We start from the raw sequence: 20,883 nt of genomic DNA, 5'->3' as shown, positions 1-20,883 counted from the left end.
TCTTTGAGGGTTAGGATTATGTTTCTTTTGGATGTGGCATTGTGCTGAGATAGGCACTTTGGTAGATTGCAAGCTTTGAAACAGTCTTTGCATTCATGTTGATACTCCTTGCAATGTAAGTTTTGCAACTTCATGGTCAAGAAATGAACTCTAGGGGAGGCTGCGACAGGAGGATTATGACTTCAAAGTCAGCCTCAGCAAAGGCAAGGTGCTAAGAAACTCAGTGAGACCCTGTCTCTAAATAAAATACAAAAAATAGGGCTGATGATGAGGCTAAGTGGTGAAGGGCCCCTGAGTTCAATCCTAGTACCAAGATAAAGAAAAGGAGGTCTATGCATTCTCCCCCTTGAATCTGGGTGTGGACATGTGACTTGGCCAGTGTGGTATTGGTAAATGTGAATTAAGCAGAGGCTTGAGAAGTAAGTGTAAATTGGCTATTGCCTCTCACTGCTTCATTCCCATGAAGGATCCACACCAACCATGCTAGATGACAGTGACATGACCTGGTTTTCCCCATTGGCTCTGCCACCTACCAGACATGAATGAGACCATTGAATGTTGATTGCAAATACACAAGCAAGTGTCCCTACCATCATGTGAAATAGAGACCAGCTGCCTCTGTGAGCTTAGCTCAAAACAGGAATCCATGGACTGATAACGAAATACATTTTTTCTTTTGTATTGGGTATTGAACCCAGAAGCACGTTGCCACTTGGTCTATCCCCAGCCCTTAAAATTTATTTTGAGATAAGGTCTCATTAAGTTGCTTAGGGTCTCACTAAGATGCTGAGGCTGGTTTGAACTTGCATCCACCTGCCTCAGCCTCCTGAGAAAGTGGGATTACAGGTATGTACTACTGGTAGTGCCCAACATGGTTGTTGTTTTAAGCTACTAAATTCTGTGATGGTTAGTTGTGCATCTAAAGCTAGCTGATAGAGATAGGAAAGAGTGTTATTATGTGAAGATGATGGGGCTGTGTTAATGCTCAACAATTGGTAGCCTATAAAGTAGCAGCTGCAGCCATTTTCCCAGAGAGCTAACGCTGGTGCATTTTAGCAATGTGAGTGCCCCTGGAGCTTGTACTTCGTGCTCCTTTCTCTGCTTCCCCTGTACTTCTCCCTGAAGACATCTGCTAGGTTCTGAAATGGGACAGCCTATTCCTGTGGGATGACCCATTATGTGTCCTTTGCCAACTCTCCCCCATGGCAGAGTAGGGATCTTCCCACCTGTAGACCATGGACCCTTTGTGGTTTCCAAAATTACAGGTCATCTTTAGAAACTTAGCAGGATATGGCTGCAACTGTCTTGCACATGTGTATTCTATGTTTTAAATGGATGTTGATGCTGTAGGAACTAGTGTGTATATATCCTTAAAAGCAGTATGAATTCATTTTAGTTAATATTGGTCATTGTGTGTTTTCTCAATCAGCAGGTACTGTCAGGGAATTTAAGCAAAGTTATTACATTAAAATACTTATATGTGTTTGAAGACACTGGATATTTCTGATGTGAAAATTTTAAAGTTTGAAGAAGATAGAAAGCTTAATAAAAGTCAAGAAAGCTTTGTGAGAAAAAGAAACCCTTTTTGAAATCTTGAGGGAGTTACTAGCACATCCAATCTGTACCTCAGGTACAAGGATATTTCCCATGTTTGCAAAGGACATAAAATGTAATTTTTACTGTTTATAAAAAGAGAATCATTACACACTATTACATTTACAATGAGTACAAATATTAATAAGGAACCCATTTTTGTTATTAAGCAAGAATTTGTCAAGATTTTCTCTCCATGGACATTAACCTTAATAAAGAAGAGACTCCCTCACCAGTCAAGTTGGGCCAAGAGCACCAAAAGGCTGTTACACGCTCAATAATTCTTTTAAACCTCCTATTTTATCTTAAAAATACACGTGGATTTTACATTGTTCCATATTTGCTTATTTTTTTAAAAATGTGATCTTAATATTTGTATCCTCAAGTTTTTCTACAAAATTCAAAGTTCAAGGAACATAGGTTCCATTTAAAAAGCAACGCTATAAAAGGTGATTCCCACATATACGTAACAAAACATGACTTTTCAATGGATTTATTACACTAATAGGAAAACAGAAGCAACACCAAGATGTCCCCCGCTGAGAATATGAAAACTGTAAGCTAATCTGTTGAGTATTAAACTATTAGGCAAACATAATTGATCAGAGTAGAAGTAAGCCCACAGAGGTAGAATGGAGTTTAGGTAAACTCAACTGAAACAAGACTGAAGGCAAAGACATCTAATGGAATTGTCAATCAGAAACTAATGTGGGGAAGTAACTACAGGCAGATAATTTCTAGCCTCATCCAGGGGAAGAGTGCACCCTAGCCCACAAACATGAATATCAGCAGGAATATCTCCACAGGGAGATGTATGCATGAAGCAACTTGCTTCCCTTGCTCAGAATCCATGCTCACCAAGTTAACTGGCTCTTCTTTTTGGCTTCTCAAGAGGATCTGCCTTTCACTCACTGCAATGAAAGGGACTTTAGTATCCTGGATCTGAAGGACACACTTCCCCATCCCACTTTATTTCAGATTGGCAAGTACCCTGAGTTGAATATGGTGTTTAAAACATTCCACCTTTTTCTTACATGTGCAGGTCAAGTGTACAGTAGTGAAAACAACTTGCAATATCTTCACTGAAGAATTGTAACAGCTAGGACATTGGTGTTCCTCCCCTCTCACCCCAAATTAAAAACTAACGGTTAAAAATATGCATTGCTAAACAGCACTTGAGTAAAAGCTTGTCTGTACTATATGATAAATGCTCAGCTTCCAGGGCATGAAATAAAATATAGACAACAGAAGACTTTGGTGGCATCCAAAGAAGAAAAAAGGCAAACCAGGAGGAAGAGTTGCAGTCTAAAATTTGATCTGTAAATTTTTTTTTTAGTGGTTCCTTCAAAGTCATGCTCCAAGGCAATTTAGAACCAATATTTTCAGATTTGATTTGTAAACACTGAGTCTTGCCACAGGCATCAGAGCCTGGCTGGGTACTTCACATTTCAGTTTTCTCAGAGAGAACTTAATGGGAGGTACAGGTACACAATGTTACATCAGACTGGTTGAATTCCAAGATATCACAAGGAGGTACAGAATTGGCAAGTTTGGGTTCCTTTAAGTGCATGGCCTGTGTAACATCTGCAGCCTGGACTAAATATTCTGAGCGTGAAACTCTTCAGAAAAAGTTGACTGGACATAATTTCCCTGAAGATCTGAAGAATGGACTTCACTAGAAGTAGTCAAGCTGTTTGTGTTTTGTTGTAATAAACCTGTACTCTCTATTGTAACAGGCAACAATGATGAAGAGGATTTTGGCACAAATAAATCTGTGTCAGTATTAGTTTCATTAATATCAGGAGAAACCTGCTAACCAGTCCTTTCTGAATTGTCTGAAATATCCACAGCTTGTCCTGTGTTTACCAAATATCCATCAGCACTAATGCCTGCAGTCACTGTCTGAGAACTTCCCAGAGTCCCAAAGGATCTAGATTGACAACATTGATTGGTACCAAGGTAATACTTCCTGGAAGACCAAGAGGCACATTTGCAACTACTTGACTTTGGTCAGGGAAAGATGAACCAGCAATTGCAACTCTCAGAACCTGAACCTGACCATTCTGTGGTATGAGATTCTGGATATTAGCAGGAGGTGTTCCAGAGGCAAGTAAGGTTTGATTGGAGCCAGGAATGATCTGAATTTGACTGCTTTCTTGATTTATACCACCATTATCTGAAAAGCCTGTGAAACCAATCTCAACCTGCTGACCACGTGTTGACAAATGTGTGGAGCCACATGGCCAGCTTCTCCAGCTTCTCAGAGCAGGCCCCCCACTGAGAGCCTTTCTGCACAGAACCAGCTCCGAGTCCTGGAGCCAGCACAGTGAGCTCTGCTCACAGGCCGCTTCAGGGACCAGGACAGGGCAGCCAGGGACCTCCCCAAGCAGCCCGGCCCCCTCCGGTGGGAGGCACCTTTCAAGTCTAACTTCGTGGAGCAGACTGCCCAGTGAGAGCCTTTCTACACAGAGCCAGCCACAAGTCCCCAAGCCAACGAAGTGCTCCAACCTGTAGGCAGCCTCTGGGACTAGGGCAGGGCAGCCAGAGACTTCTCTAGGTGGTCCTGCCCCCTCCAGCCACAGGCTCTTTCCACAGGGTGATCCAAGATGGTGGACTAGAGGGTGACTGCATCTCCAATCACTCCAGAACCCAGGATTAAAGAAGGGGAGGCATTGCGAAACTCAGACTAAAATAGAGCCACGGGGTGAGTCTCCCCCACTGGGTGAAGCTTGGCCTGGGCAGCAGGCCTGGATAGGGGCGGCTTATCAGAGCAGGGCAGGGCAGCTAGAGGCTTCCCCAGGTTGCCCTGCTCACTCTGGGGATGGGCTCCTCCCACAGGGCCAGCTTCTTGGAGCAGGCCCCCCAGTGAGAGCCTTTCCACACAAAGCTAGCTCCAAGCCCTGGAACCAGTAGTGGGCTAAGGGCAGCTTTCTTCAGAAGCACTGCATTATCAAGTTCCTAAAAGACTTCAGGCTACTGAAGGCTGGGAGGTGATACACTAGAAATCTACAGGGACCCTATAAGCCAATAGAGGAAATCTGCAATATCTCAGAGTCCCACTGACATCTGACCAATATGAGAAAACAAGGGAAGAAAATGTCCCAAACAAACCTAGATACTATATCAATAAAACCCAATGACAGCACAGCAGAAGAAATGCCAGAAAGGGAGTTCAGCATGTACATAATTAAAACAATCATGGCAGCAAATGAGGAGATGAAAGAGCAAATGCAGGCATTAAATGATCACACCAATCAACAGTTAAAAGAGCAAATACAGGAAGCAAGAGATCATTTCAATAAAGAGTTAGAGATACTGAAAAAAAAAAAACAGAAATCCTTGAAATGAAGGAAACAATAAATCAAGTTAAAAACTTCATAGAAAGCATAACCAATAGGGTAGAACATCTGGAAGACAGAACCTCAGACATTGAAGACAAAATATTTAATCTTGAAAACAAAGTTGACCAAACAGAGAAGATGGTAAGAAATCATGAACAGAATCTACAAGAATTATGGGAAATCATGAAAAGGCCAAATTTAAGAATTATTTTGATTGAGGAAGGCTTAGAGAAACAAACCAAAGGAATGAACAATCTATTCAATGAAATAATATCAGAAAATTCTCCAAATCTGAAGAATGAAATGGAAAACCAAGTACAAGAGGCTTATAGTACTCCAAATATACAAAATTACAACAGACAAATCTGTGGAATTACTTGATATTGAACATTGGACATTGCTCCATTTGATGAATCTGATCCTGGTGCAACTGAAAGTATTTGGTGATTTTGCAAATTTTGAAGGGGAAGGACATACTGCCCACTTGAAGTAGCAGTTCTTGGAATCTGTACTAGATTACCAGCCTTTTGGCTGACAAAACCTCCCATCGGTTTGGTGCTCCTTCTAACTGTGCAGAAGCCTAAACACCAGTCCCTCTTGCGGTGGCTGCCACCTCCTCCTTAATGTTTCCTGACAATGGCGGCCCTATCTTGCTGGAGGTGGTGGCCAGCAGAGGGAGCGGTGATCGCTGAGTGACCTACCCATGATGGGAGGGTTTAGAGAGAGAGGTGGGAACAGGTGGCAGTTAGGGTCAGGCCGCTGCTAGCACAGGAAGTGCTGCTGCGTCCTTATAGGCTGCACCCTGCTGAGCCAGCCTGCACTCTCCTCCTACTTGCATGCACACTGCCTGAGCGTCCTGGCAGGCGGGTGGTGGACTGCACCCAAGGTCTCCACTTTCCGCCTGGAATCCACCCTTATGTGGACCTGATTTTAAGGGCTACAAACCAACCTGCTTACCAAGGTGGGAATCCATGTGGGAGGTCTCTATCACCCCTGGGGACTGAGGCCCAGTGCTAGAGAAACCTAGGGGAATTCCAAGCCTTCTTTATACTCTTCTGGCTACTTGCCATTTAGCTTTATTCATTGTCGGATTTCTTAAGTGTTTTGCCTTTATTTACTTTGTTTTGATGTATCTCATCTTTTGTTCCATCAATCTTTGTGTGGATTTAGATTTTGGTTTTGGTATGTTAATGGTTCCAATTGAGTCAAAATCTCCTTTCCTGTAGTTTCAAAAATGCAGAAGTAGAAGAGTAAGAGTTGTTCTGCTTAGTCTCAATTCAAGGGTTAATTAAGATGGGAACTTTGGGTGTCACGTTGCTGGTCATTGGTTTTGTTATTCACACCAACCTCAGACAAAATCATGTTAAGGAATCCTAGCTAAAAAGGAATACAATTTTTATTTTAATTTAATTTTTAGTGTGATCAAATACACATAACAAAATTTGCTACCTTACCCACTGTTAAGTGTGTAAGTTCAGTGGCATTGATCATGTTCACATGGTGCAACCATAACTTCTATTCAATTCCAGAACTTTTTTATCATCCCAAACTCAATCTGTGTCCATTCAGCAAGAATTCTCCCTTCCCCACTTTCTGTCTCTATGAATTTGACTGTTCTAGATACCCCATACAAGGAGAACCATCTAGTTCTTGTCCATTTGTATATGGCTTCTTCATTTAGCACAATGTCCTCAAAACCTTTTCATATGGCAGCATGTGTCAGAATTTCCTTCCCTTCAAAGATTGAATTCTACTCCATTGGATACATATGCCAAATTTTCCTTATTCATTCATCTGTTGATGGATACTTGTGTGCTTCTACATCTTGCCTATTGTAAATAATGCTGTTATAAGCATGGAAGTTCAAATATCTCTTTGAGACTACGTTCACTTATTTTCGGTATTTATCCAGAAGTAGAATTTCTGGATCATGTGATAATTGTGTTTTTAATTTTTTTGGAACCATCATACTCTTTCCATAGAGACTGTGCCATTTTACATTCCCATCCAAAGAACCTAAGACTCCCAATTACTCCATATCTTCACCAGCACTGGTTATTTTCTGTTCTGCTTTTTTATTTAATATTTTTAAAAAAATTTAGTAGTCTTCCTAATTTATTTGAGGTAGAATCTCCTTATGGTTTTGATTCACATCTTCTTAATGATTAGAGATGTTGACCCTCTCTTTATGTGCTTGTTGGTGATTCATGTATATTCTCTGGAGAAACGTTTACTCAAGTTCTTTGCCTAGCTGGGCTAGTTTTTGTTGTTGTTGTAGAAGATATTTAAATATTCTGGATATTAATCCCTTATCAGATCCATGATTTACAAATAATTTCTCTCATTCTGTGGGCTTCCTTTTCATTCTGTTCATTGTGTCCTTTGATGCACAGAAGTTTTAAATTTTGATATAACACAGTTCACCAATATTTTTCTGTATTGCCTGTATTTTCAGTGTCATGTTAAAAAAATAGTTGTTAAATTGTTCAACAGTGCTCTGGAGGAAAATTGTAAAATTCAGTGTGATAAAGTTTATGTCTGTGATTTTGAGTTATTAATTACCAATTAATTATTAATCAATATGGTAAAAGGTAAAGGTCCAACTTCATTCTTTTTCATGTAGATATTTGTTGGATTAAAAAGGTCCTTTCCTCATTGAAACATATAAGCACCTTTGTAGAAAATCATTTGACTGTGTATGTTGGAATTTATTTCTGAATCTTTTTTTTTTTGTTAGTTTGTTTGTTCCATGAGTCAAGATGTCTTAAGTCAGCAAAACTACATTGTTTTGATTACACTAACTTTGTTGTAGATTTTGAAATCAGGAAGTATGAGGCCTCTGACTTAGCCCTTTTTTTCATGATTGTTTTGGTAATTTTCAGGGTCCCTTGATATTTCTTCTAAATTTTGGGGTGAATTTATGTTTTTGCCTGCAAAAATAAATGTCAGTGGGATTTTGGTAGAGACTGAAAAAAATCTGTAAACAACTTTGGGCTGCATTGATATCGTAAGAATATTAAATCTTTCAGGTCATCAGCAAGGCTGTCTTTCCACTTACTAGTGTTTTTTTTAAATTTCTTTCAGCAATATTTTATAGTTTAGTGTAAAGGATTTTCATATCCTTGGTTAAATTTATTGCTAAGAATTTAATTTTTCTCAATGTTGTTGTAAATGGTATTGTTTTCTTAATTTTGACAGGTTATTATTAGTATATATTGACAACTGATTTTTGCATGTTGATTTTGTATCCTGAAATTTTGCTGAATTCACTTATCAGTTCTAACCAGTAAATGTGTGCTCATGTCTGTGTAAAATGGAATATAGCTTTATAAATGCTTTCAAAACAACTTTCTCCCTCTCTCTTAGGAGGTTTTGCATGAATGCTCTTTGCAGCTAACAAATACTGTGTGCAAATGTGGAGAGAACCCTGACCATTCTACGCTGATACTGCATAGATATACAGTGGGTCACGATTGCCAGTGTGCTTTGAACTTTTCAGTTACACAAAATCACGTGTAAATGGCTAATATTCCAGGTCAAAAATGTTGACAGAAGAGAGATACATTTGAGAGATCTTGGCACACTTCTCAATTTTCTTAGTGTTAAGATGGGATCTGTGAATAAATTTGTGTGTATCCCAGCAGGTCAGAATTTTCACAGATAATGGTAGATGTTTAGTAGAAAATTGCTCTTGCTTTGTGGGATCTCTTTCCACACCATAAATGAGGTGTAAATAGTTTTCTAATTTAGGAAAAACAGAAGATTTTCCTGTTTGAGAAAGGCAGCTTTACTTATTCTAATGGTAATGGCATGCCTCACTGAAAACATCAGCTTAGGGAACTTCTGGAAGTTCAGATTAAAGCTACAAATAGAAGCTGTGCATATCAAGATTATACACACAGCTGCAATGAATAGGGTGTGACTAAAAAGGTGAAGTAATTCAGCCACTTCCACCACTGAGCAACATGTCCAGGAGTCAACTCTGTCCTCTGTTGGCCTCACACTCTGGGATTAGGAGGGAGGGCAGCCACTTAAGCAGTGTTTCCTGCATTGCTCAAAACTCAGGACAACCTCACTTGGGTCCCAGGAGCAGCTTTATTTTGACTTCTGTAGAGATCTTGAGTCCAGGAATTAGAACATATGGAATCATCTGCATTGGCAACTCCATGCCTCATCAGTCTGTGAAGAGCACACCAATAGAACCCACTAGCTCTCTGAAGCACATGGGATCAAGTAGTCAAAGCCTTCCCTTTTCTTCCTTCACCTGACAGACAAATTGTTACTGAGTTTCTCCCAGGATCCCACTGTGGTCCTGCCTGTAATTACTGTTTACTTCCATTTCCGGTGGTTCACCTCATGACAGTCCATTAACACAATGAGAGAGTCCCACAGACTAGCAACCAGGGGAGGAATAGGTTCCAATGTGACTCTGACTCACTCATTTGATTGGATCAAATTTGGTTGCCTCTGCCCTTGGCTCATCTTACTTCTGTGGGCACAAGAGTGCAAACCACCCCTCTGTCCTGCCAGGTTATATCCCCTGCCTGCCCTCCCCCATCCAAACTCTGGCTGACCCATGGAGTCTCTCCTGAGTACTGAAAGAGTTCTTTTTATTTCTACTCCTAATCCTGAGGACTTCTTCTTCCTTTGTTAGATTTGTCCTCCAGTGAATACTGCCCACTTACCATCTATTCCATATATATCATCCTCTGCCTCTTGCTTGCTTTTCCCTATGAGATGAAAATGATTTATTATTTTCCCTGTCTGTTCACCTTTGTCCACTTCTTTTATATTATAACTGTATTTCTCCCTTTTAAAAGAAAAGTAGTGATAAGCCCTACTATTATAATTCCCTATTTAAAACTATGTAAAATATGAACAGTCCCTGTCCCTTTTCCCATGAGGAGATGTGCTGTTAACTATGCTGACATATCTAGAAATACTATCCTTTCACCATCTTTGGGAGCTTTGATCCACTTATTCTTTCCCATTGTTTTAAGTGTGCCACATTGCTGTCACTCTTTTGTAATGTATTTCTCTTAGTTTGGTTTAAAAATGTGAGACAATTTCACTTAAAGGAAAACTAGGTACAGCACACTACTATTTTTTCCTCAGTCATTTGCAAGGGATTTGCCCACATGTTGTCCCTCCCATGACTACCATCTCATTCTCAACCCTCCTTTACCTTTTGCTGATTGTCTTAAAGATGTTCTTTAGCAAAATAAATCAGCCTAATGTCTTGCATTGATAGCAGCTGTTCATCTATTAAGGTTTCTTCAGTCTTGAATAATTTCACAGTTTTGCCTTGATTCTCATAACCTTGACTTTGGAGATTATGGGCTTTTTAGTAGAATGTCCTCCAGTTTAGGTTGGTCTTATGTTTCCTAATGGTTTAACTTCAACCATGACTCTTCACAGGAATGTAAAAGTTATGCTATATTTCTTTATTTTTTATGGGGTATGTTTCAGTTAGTCTTGATACTGGTTATGTTTACTATAGTTACTTGATTAATGTGGTACCTGCCAACTTCTCTGCTCTAAAGTTATTTTTTTCTCATTTAGTTAATAATTAATATATGGGGAGGAAAATCTTTCATACTATGTAAGTATCCTATTCCATGAAACTTTAAAATTACTCTCTTATTTTCTAATTTGCAACAAGACATTCCTGTAGATTGCAATTTTACACTATGGGTTATATAATGTTACTATCATGATTTATGTGAACACTGGAAAATGTCCAAGATCTGGTCAGTAAGAACCCCATCAAGCTGGCTCTCTCCCTTTGGCAGTTCCTCTCATTCTTTGAGCACTTTCCAGCCTTCTGGCACAAGAAGAGATCCCAGGATCATTTTGTACATTTCCTGCCTCAACTCTGGAATAAGCCATGGTTCCAAGGTGTCTTGCTTCTTCATAATAGAAAATGGGATTTAGAAATCAAGATATGGGCCCCAAGTGTGCTCATTGTTATTGGGGTTATTGCTGTCCCCCATACAGAACATCCATACACATGTATACACCTCTACATTTACATCTTTCATTTTGATTTATTGATTTTTTTTTACATTTTGTTATTGACCTTTATTCCCAACTATTTTTTCTGATGAAAACATTTTTGTTCTAATTATATATGACAGTAGAATGCATTTTGACACATCATATATTAATGGAGTATGACTTCTCATTCATCTGGATGTATATGATCTAGAATCACACCCATTGTGTAATCATATGTTACATCTTTATTTCTATAACTATCTCTCTGTGTTGAAAATATTGATATCTTTAATTGCAAACAAACAACATTGTTCATTCAGTCCTTTTTCCCCCTCTCCACATCTCTAGTGGTGAGAATTCTGGTTTCCATTATCCTTAGCATACTGACACTTTGGATCAATTCCCCAAGCTGTACCCAGCATTCCATTGCTCCCACTGCCCTGCCAGCTCCCTGTGGAAATGCTTTCCTGGTCCACACAGGCCCTGAAGCCCAAGCCAGGCCAGATCCCTGTGGGAATATTCTCACCCTCCTCAGTACATGGGCTGTGAGGACACCACATTTTACTCCCTCTTCCCCACTCAGGCAGACTTTGCTTACTTTGCTTGACTCTACCTAAGGGAAGTTGGAGTTTATTGTTTAGAAAGGAAAGGAAGAGAAGAGGAAGAGCCCCAACATACATTTAATGTACTGTCCATCTCTATAAAATGTCAACTTTTTTGCCACTTATCATTCCATGGTCTAGAAGATAAATTCCATCACTTACTGTGGCACAGTGTGTCACTCTGGAATATTAAGGTAAATTTTGTACCTATTAATATGGCTTATATTATCTGGAAGGAACAGAAACCAGTTTGTGATTGAAAGCTTCTCAGATAAATTGACTCCTCTTATTGTAGCTTTACTGTGTCTGTCCTTAGCAGTATCACTCATGAACCCAGGCATTAGGGATTCTTCCCTGCCTGGGGATTTACAGCCCCCATTCCACCACTCCTCCAGCCATACCTTCCATGTGGGTGGTGTACGGTGGTCAGGGAAAGTACCCACAGGGGGTTCATAACTCTCTAAACCATGCCCAGAATATGGACATTTCTTCCCCAAACAGCCCCTGATTCTGCATCTATATTCTGTACCAGTCTCCCCAGTTTAGGGTCAGAGGCATCCCTAGAACACGTATTCCCAAGCTGAAGACAGGGAGCCAGTGCAAAGACTGGGTATGCAGACTGGGACATTTAGACAGAGCACCCACAAGTTGACTTCTGGTGCAGAATAGAGCTGATGGTGGAAGAAAAAAGGATTGTCAGAAATACAAAATGTCTTGGGCATGTGAAACTGAACTTAGGTTGTTAGGAAAAATAATTCATCAAGATAGAGGGACAAAGCATGTTTTATTTTCTAGCTATTAGCTTGATTTAGAACTTTCAAATATTTAGATTATGGTGTATGAATCCACATTTACATTCTTTCCTGAGAACTATCGAATATTGAAAGAGCTAGTTCTTGCATACAGTAGGCACTCATGTAAGGGTTTTCTTTATGTACTTGTATAATACTTCTGATATTTCTCCCATCAGGGCCCACTCTTATCTGCTCTGATGTATACAATGGCTTGGGCATCCCCACTCATAGAGCCTGCTGTACATATCTGCATACAGATTCATATCATCTCCTGTGTTTGTCCATCCTGCCTGACACACACAGAGCTGATTTGGAGACCTGTCGTTAGATCTGTCAGTGAAGATCAATTGTGAAGGTCCTTGCTCCAGTGCCACTCAGCACTGGCAGAGGGCCTGCTCTTTTCCTCCAAGTGACACACAGTGAAGGGCACACAACTGATAACACACACTAGGTGACACTGTGCCCTGCTTCCCCTCTGAATGGTCTTTATGGCTCTGCTTATGACCAGATCATCCTTAGCACTCTCCAGAGAGGGCACTGAAACTTCTGTCATTTGGTTATTTGTAACCAAAACATAAGAAGCAATAGTAGACCATCAATTGATGCAAGCCACCATATTACAGAAAACACATGGGCCAGACCATCCTCTTTCTTCTTGCAGCACTAACAGTGTGGAGGTGGGCCCACTGACCACAGGTTGATTTCTGTGTGTGTATGTGTGTGTTGCCTTGGAGAAGGTACTTGAATTAAAAAGGTAGATTATTCTGCATAATTAAGAACAAGCATATTTCAGTTTCTTCCTGTGGGTAGGATCTCTGGCCTCTGGAATGGTTAGAAAAGGAGAAATGGGGATGAATCAGGAGAGAGGAAGGGTGGTATGGGGAAAATGAATAGGGTAGGCCTAAAGGGGCAACCAGTGGACTTGAAGATTAATATTGCTTCTCCAATAATGTGACATTCATTAATATCTATATGTAATATCTTACAAGATCATCTTAAAATATTTGTCTTTTGGAATTAACATTTTCCACTTATTTAAAATATCTTATTTTCTACCTATTTTAAAAAAGTGATAGCTTCCACTTCTACACTTCTTATACTTCATAAAAGTTTTCACATTTAGTATAGTGCTATGGTTTGGATCTGGAATATTTCCCAAAGGCCCTTGTGTTATAAACTTGGTCCCCAGGATGGTGCTATTGGGAGGTGCTATGAATCTTTAGAAGGAGGAGCATAGTGAGAAGTACTAAGGTCATGGGGTGTTACTCTGAAGGGAATTACAGGACCCCACTTCTTCCTCTTCCTCTTTGCTCCCTGCCTTGGGATATAACTGATTTTGCTCTACCATGTACTCTTACCATGATGTAGTGCCTCACCCCAGGCCCAAAATAATAGGGCCAATTTTTCATGGACTGGAACCTCCAAAACTCTGAGCCAAAACAAACAAACAAACAAAAAACAACCTTTTATTCTATAAGTGATTTATTATTTCATCTTTATAAATCAGGTATCTCAGGAATTTCCCTCCTGGTGCTGGAGATTGAACACAAGGCCTTGTGCATGTGAGGCATTCGGTCTACCAACTGAGCTATATCCCCAGTACTTATCTAAGAAATTTTGAGGGCCAGTTAGTCAGAACATACATGTTGTGGAAAGTTGAACTTCTGTTTTACTTTGTAGTGTTAGTACAGTCTACCTTTTATTTTCATTTGAAAGATACATTTTGGGGGGCATCAGATATGCTCCTGAGTTTAAGACAATCTGCATAGGCATTTACTATTTTTGTATTAGTACTGGAACAATCTGTGAGGGTGTCATTAGCAGGGAAGCACCAGGTTACTAAAGAAAATCACCTTCGCATAGGTAAACACACTCTTCTCTGTCATGGTTCTCTCTGACAAATATGCTAGACTCAAGGTTCTAACTAGTAGTCCTAGGAACAACTTTAACAAATATTTCAATAAAAGAAAACTCTTTATTCTTTTAAGTAAACAGATATGAAGTCAGTGTTTTGTTTACAAGATACAAAATTCATATAGATTTAAATAATATTTTTTGGTAACTTGCTTGTGAATCCTTCCTTTTTTATTTTAAAATAAAAGGCCACAGGTAATGTAGAATTTACCTCTTCAGAGTCACTTGTATTCACAGCTTTTCATCCTCTTAAAGTTCCTGTTTAAAACCATCAAATAAACAAGCTGACACATGATTGTAGCCTCTTGGATCATTTATTTATTTAAATGGGACTTAATTTTTAACAATCTGGAAATTCTATTTTGAACTTCTCCAAGCATCTTATTTGATCCCCACAAGATGGCCATGTGGCCCTTGGCAGAATCATTATCCACAAAGAGAAGATGAGAATTTGTGCAGTTTGGGGAAAATAATGAGATCAAAAGACATCTTGTTAATGAGTTGCTGCTCATTACAATGTGTGAATCCACTAAGCCAAACTTTCAATTGTCTTGTGTGTGAGCATATAGTCTCAAAGGCATGCTACTTTATTTTCATTACTTTTTTAAAAAATGTTTTTCATTATACCTTTGTATTAACCTCAATGTGCATAGAATTTTTAAAATCCTGAGTGTAATCAAAACTAATCATAAAAATGGAAAAAAATGAATACTAACAATTTATTATTTTATTTCTAACAATACAGTTTTAAATGTTAATTACTTAAAAAAATTATTTGGGGCTCAATAATGATTTACAAATAGATATTATTATTTCTAGAAGAAAATTTAAAAATAAAAATTATTTTTAGGAAAAATTCTACTAAAGAGGTAAAAATAGAAACAGAACAATAGCTGTTTCTTCAGAACATATATTTGTTCACTTCTTTTCATAGAAACATCTCGATTTTAGTTCAGCAAATTATATTATAGTGTTGGAAAGAAGAAGGGAGTGGTGATTTGTGAATTTACCAGTTTCTCTGAAATTTATTTGCTCTGATCAAAGAAAGAGAACTGACCTTACATAAACTACAAGTTACACAGCTGGGCACTCAGTAGCAAGATGAACATGATAAAGCAAGAATTAAAAGGGGTGAATGTAATTGAATAACACCTAAAAGACATTTCAGTTGCCTGCAAAAGCTGCCAAAGTAGAGATAATTATCTTTTTTGATAATAAGCCTCCACTCTGGATTCAAATGCATATTTTAAAAAAATATTTTTTTCTTTTCTTATCTTATGTGTTATTTTAATAACTTATGTCAAATTGATAAATCAAATAATTAAAATACATGGTATAATCATATGTATTAAGAAATAAAAAAGTGCAATAGGGAGTAAAGTTGTTCCTTAAGTTCACCAAAAATAGAGGTAACTTAATTTTTCAGCCCAGCTATGATTGTGATCCTTCCTTTTCAGAAAATGCCTATATGAAGTCACATTCTAAGATATTAGTTGTGATAGAACTAGTTGCTCAGCTCCTTGTTTTTTGATAGAAACTTTTGAAGAGTAAAGTTTGAGTCACATTAATTAAATGTCCATGTTTGCTCAGATAAAAATTAAGAAAATTATTCATATTGTTTTCTAAACACTTTGATGGCTTTTTAGTAATTCAGTACCTAAATGATTACAGCATGCCTTTTACTTTTTGAAGAGTAACAAATTATCAAATTTAAAAATGGATACATTTTTACCTATTATGATCCCTCCTCTGAAAAGCTTGTATTATTCCTTCTTCTGGAAAACAATAGAATATAAGTTGCAAAAAGAAGTGGAAGTATCTTATTCAAATAATCTTTTTTTATTTTTTTTATTATTGTACACAAATGGGATACTTGTTTCTCTATTTGTACATAGAGTCAAGGCATACCATTTGTGTAATCATAAATTTACATAGGGCAATGTTGTTTGATTCATTCTGTTATTTTTCCCCTCCCCCCCACCCCTCCCACCGGTTTCAAATGCATATATTGAAAAATTTTTTAAATATAATTTTTTTTTGTTCTAATTTGTTGTACATACCAATGGTATGCATTTTGACACATTATACATAAATGGAGTATAACTTCTCATTCACTGAATGTTTTCTCTGATATGTGAATGCTAATTCACAGTGTTGGTGGGAATAGAGATATTTTTGACTAAACAATGAGGAGTGAAGAGAGGGGAGGAGGCATGGGGTAGGAATGACAGTAGAATGATTCAGACATTATTACCGTATGGTCATTTATGATTATATGACCTTTGTAACATGTACCACCGAATGAGAGGTTATACTTCGTTTATGTATGATATTTCATAATGCATTCTAGTGTCACATATAACTAATTAGAACAAAGACAAAGAAAAAAACTCATATAAAAATTACAATGCCATGTAAAAGAGTATTGTAGAAATAGATGCATGTTTATTATTTTATATAAACCTGTGAATATAAATATATGTGTGCATATATATGTATATATAGCAATGACATAATTGCTTAATGATCATAATTGCTTAAATTATGTATGTACTTATAAATATAGCATTCTTTAATTATATGTACAAACATATGTACTCATCTATACATATATATAATAATTTATGACTATATTTTCTGCAATTTCACTTACAGTCAACCTGTCTGAAAATATGCAATGGAAAATTCTAAAAGTAAATAATAGATAAGTTTTAAATTGCACACCCTTCTGAGTACTGTGTTGAAATCACACAACATCTTGCTCCATTCTACCTACAATGTGACTCATCCCTTTGTCCAGCACACCAACCCATTAGTCACTTAGCAGGCTTAGTAGCCTTATTGATTAACAGATCAACTATTGAGGTATCCCAGGGCTTGTTTTCAAGTAAATTTGCCTTACTTATTAGTGACCCTAAAGCATAAGAGTAATTAGGCAAAGAAATCACCTTCAAATGAACTCTGGTACCATGTGGTAATGTTGCAGGGTGCATGGGGATACAATATAGTATACATAGTGTTTGGTGCTATCTGTGCTTTTGGGCATCTGTTGGGGGTCTTGGAAAGGACGGGGTGGGTACTGTGCATGCATGCACATGCACACACACACACACACACACACACACACACACACACAAAGGGTGCATCTATATACTAAAAGATTAGGGAGAAGAGAAAAATAAGAATAGACTAAGAGAAGCCCAAATAAAAATCTAGGCTACAAATATGTGTCCTGGTAAGTTCTACATGGCTAGAAGGAACCTGTAACTTCAACTCTAATTTCCTAGTGTTTAACAAAAAGAAGGAAGTGTGTTTGACAATAAGATTCTTTTTTAAAGAATTGTGTTCTCTATAAGGGGAAGCAAAACATTTTTAGCAATAAGAGAATGTTTCTCTTGAGATTTCTTCAAGAAGGCATTGCTTGACTTAATGGATGAGACTTCAGTAACATCCGTAGAGCAAACATGACAACAAATATTATATTTAAAATGCTATATCTTAATACAAGTTTAACACATAACAACAAAATACAGTTCAAAATACAACAGCATTTAAGCAATTTAGACCAATTCCACTGTTCTCCAATGGTGTCTGTTGACCTGGAGTGGGAGACACAAAGTTATTTGCATGACTATGAATAACATATGCTTTAGGAAATACTTTATTTATATAAATGAATCCTGATAAAAGTTGGGTGCTATAGTTTGGGTCTTAATTGTTCTCCCAAAGGTTTAGGTCTTAAATGTTACCCCAAAAGTGAGTTAAAGGCTTAGTCCCCAGTTTGGTACTATTGGGAGATGATGGAACCTTCAAGAGGTGGGGTCCAATAGGAGGTCTTTGATCAGTGTGGGGTATGCCCTGGGAGGGGATTGAGGGACCTTGGCCTCTTTCTCTTTCACATCCAACTGTGAGGTGACCAGCTTTGTTTTGCTATGTGCTTTTCCCACAAGCCCCAAAGTTATGAGACCAACTGACCATGGACTGAAACTTTTGAAACTATGCGACATAATGAATGTATCCTCTTTACTAGTTGATTATCTTGGGTATTTGTTTCAACAATGAAAAACTGACTAACATATTGGGGCCTATGCTAAAGGAAAATGAAAAAAATACTCTATTTATTCTTACCTAAGGTATTTAAAATATTCACAGGAAAAGAACAAAAAAACTAGAAACATAATACACCAAAATGTGGGATTCTAGGTGATGAGTATGCTGGTAACACCCCCTGCTCTCATTTTTTTTTTTTTTTTTTTTTTGTACCAGGGATTGAACCTGGGAACATTTTACTACTGAGCCATATTTCCAACATTTAAAAAAATATTTTATTTTGAAACAAGGTCTTCTAAGTTGCCAAAGCTATTCTTGAAATTGTGATCCTCCTACCTCAGCCTGCTGAGCTTCTGAGATGATAGGCGTGCAAAACTATGCCTGGAGGAACTTTTTTTCCTATTGTTACTTATACTTTTCTGTATGCTTTCACAGAATTACTTTGGCTTCTGTGTTGAAAACAGACCAGGGTAGGGGAGGGCAGAAGAATGTAACCAGGTAAGAAGCTTCTTATTGGCTTCATTTCAGAGAAATGGGAAATGGGCATAGTATGTATTTAATTAATATAGATTTTAATAAAATACACATTTTATTTTAATAAATTTTGGCATCAGCAAAGTTTTAAGTAAAAGTTTTTAAAAAGTACTATGTACCATGCAATCTTAGCTATTTTAAAATATGGTTACAAAAAAATACAGAAGAATGTATTCCAACATGTTAACAATTATCTCTGCATGAGTTTATGTGTGATTTAAAAAATATATTTTTCAAACTGTCAATGGACCGTTATTTTATTTATCTATTTATGTGTGGTGCTGAGAATTGAACCCAGTGCCTCACACATGCCAAGGCCAGTGCTCTAACACTGAGCCACATTTCCAGTTTCCTTATGTGTAATTTTTTAAAATTATTCTTTTGCATGTGTTAGTTTTATAGTTGAAAAAATGTAAAAATTCATTTTCTCAAAATACAGCTTTAGCACTGTTCTAATATAAAAGGGAATATGATTCACTCAATACTTAACACGTTTACTTCTAAAAACTAATCCACACAGTGACTCCCTTTTGCCTATGGAATAAAATCAGGTCCCTAGTGGGAGTCAGAAGGCCCTGAGAACTTTTGGCCACTTCTCTAGCTCCTCAAATCTGGACTTCAACTCCCAGCCTGTCAGTGCTTCCAGACTTTATTTGAAATACTGGAGCACCGGACCCTGCCTGTTCTCTTTTTCTGACTGCATACCTCTCTTAGCTAATGCAGTCACCATGCAGTCCAATGTCCCCTTCCCTGGAAGCCTCCCTGGACTTGGCCTCTTTGCATACCCACCTCCACTTAGCAACCTCCATCACATTGACTTTAAATTGTTTCCAATCTGTCTTCTATCAAGTAAACCACCTGTGTCTCATCCTTGATTATCCAGGCATGAGTATTGATGTAGGCTAGGGGCTGCACTCCATGGAGACAGACGATATCTGACCCAGGATAGAAATCTTTCTAGTGTAGATGTTGTTGGTAGTCACCTGAGGGATCTCCTGGTTCTCTACTCTTAGATGCTATATGTAAAAGAATGGTCCAACTAATTCATTTGATTAGTGTTCAGAAGATGTGGCTTATCCAGGACCCCTGAGCTGGTGGGTGTCTTGTGTCCTTCCTTCCTCTTTCTTGACCCACAGGTAGACTACATTACCCAGGCTTCCTTACAGTTAGCTGTGCCAATGTGACTGAGTTCTAGCCACTGACATGGAAGTGGAAGTGATAAGTATCACTTCCAGCCCTGGCCCATAAAAATCTCCCATAGTTGACTTGCCAGTCTCTCTCCTCCTTTTCCCAGTGAGATGCTGACATCCTGGATGAACTGGGAAGCTGAGCACAGAGGAACCACCTTCAGCCCAGGTTCCTGAATGACTGTGAGGAGCAGAGCCTCTTACTCCCATCACCCAATTACTGTCTGGACAATAAATACATTTCTCTGATGCAAAAAATCAGAAATTTTAGATTCATCAACAACTTTAAGAATTATCTTCAGTGGTCTTGGAGTCCAGGCAGGAGAACCCAAGTTCAAAGGCAACCTCAGCAACTTAGCTCTAAGTAATTTAGCAAGATCCTGTCTCAAAATAAAAAAATAAAAAGAACTGGATACTTAACTCAGTTGGTTAAGTACCCCTTGGTTCAATACTTCTGGTTCAAAAAAAAAAAAAAAAAAAAAAAAACAGAACTACATCAGGTTTTATTCCAGTTCACACACTCACACACTTGCCTTCCTTTGAGCAGTGAAGAGCACATAGTACAGGGTGCTTAACTTGACCTCTTTATGACATGACTATCATGTGCTGTCAAGGATCCTCCACCTAAGAAGGATCAAAAGTTCTCCTCATTGACACTTTTGTCATATGAACTAGGACAAAACGTCATTGTTACTGATTAGGTTATACACCTAGTCATGACTGTACATATACTTTCTTTCATTCTAAATAAATGTGTACTTGGCAAAAAGTTTTCTTTAAAAACCAAATAGTACATATTTTGGACTTTCTGATCCATTTTTTCTTTGTTAGAAAAGGACGGTAAAACCAGAGACACAGGCCCAAACAGGCC

Source organism: Sciurus vulgaris (genome assembly GCF_902686455.1).
Source record: "Sciurus vulgaris genome assembly, chromosome: 13".
NCBI lineage: Eukaryota > Metazoa > Chordata > Mammalia > Rodentia > Sciuridae > Sciurus > Sciurus vulgaris.
This window is presented reverse-complemented; position numbering follows the sequence as displayed.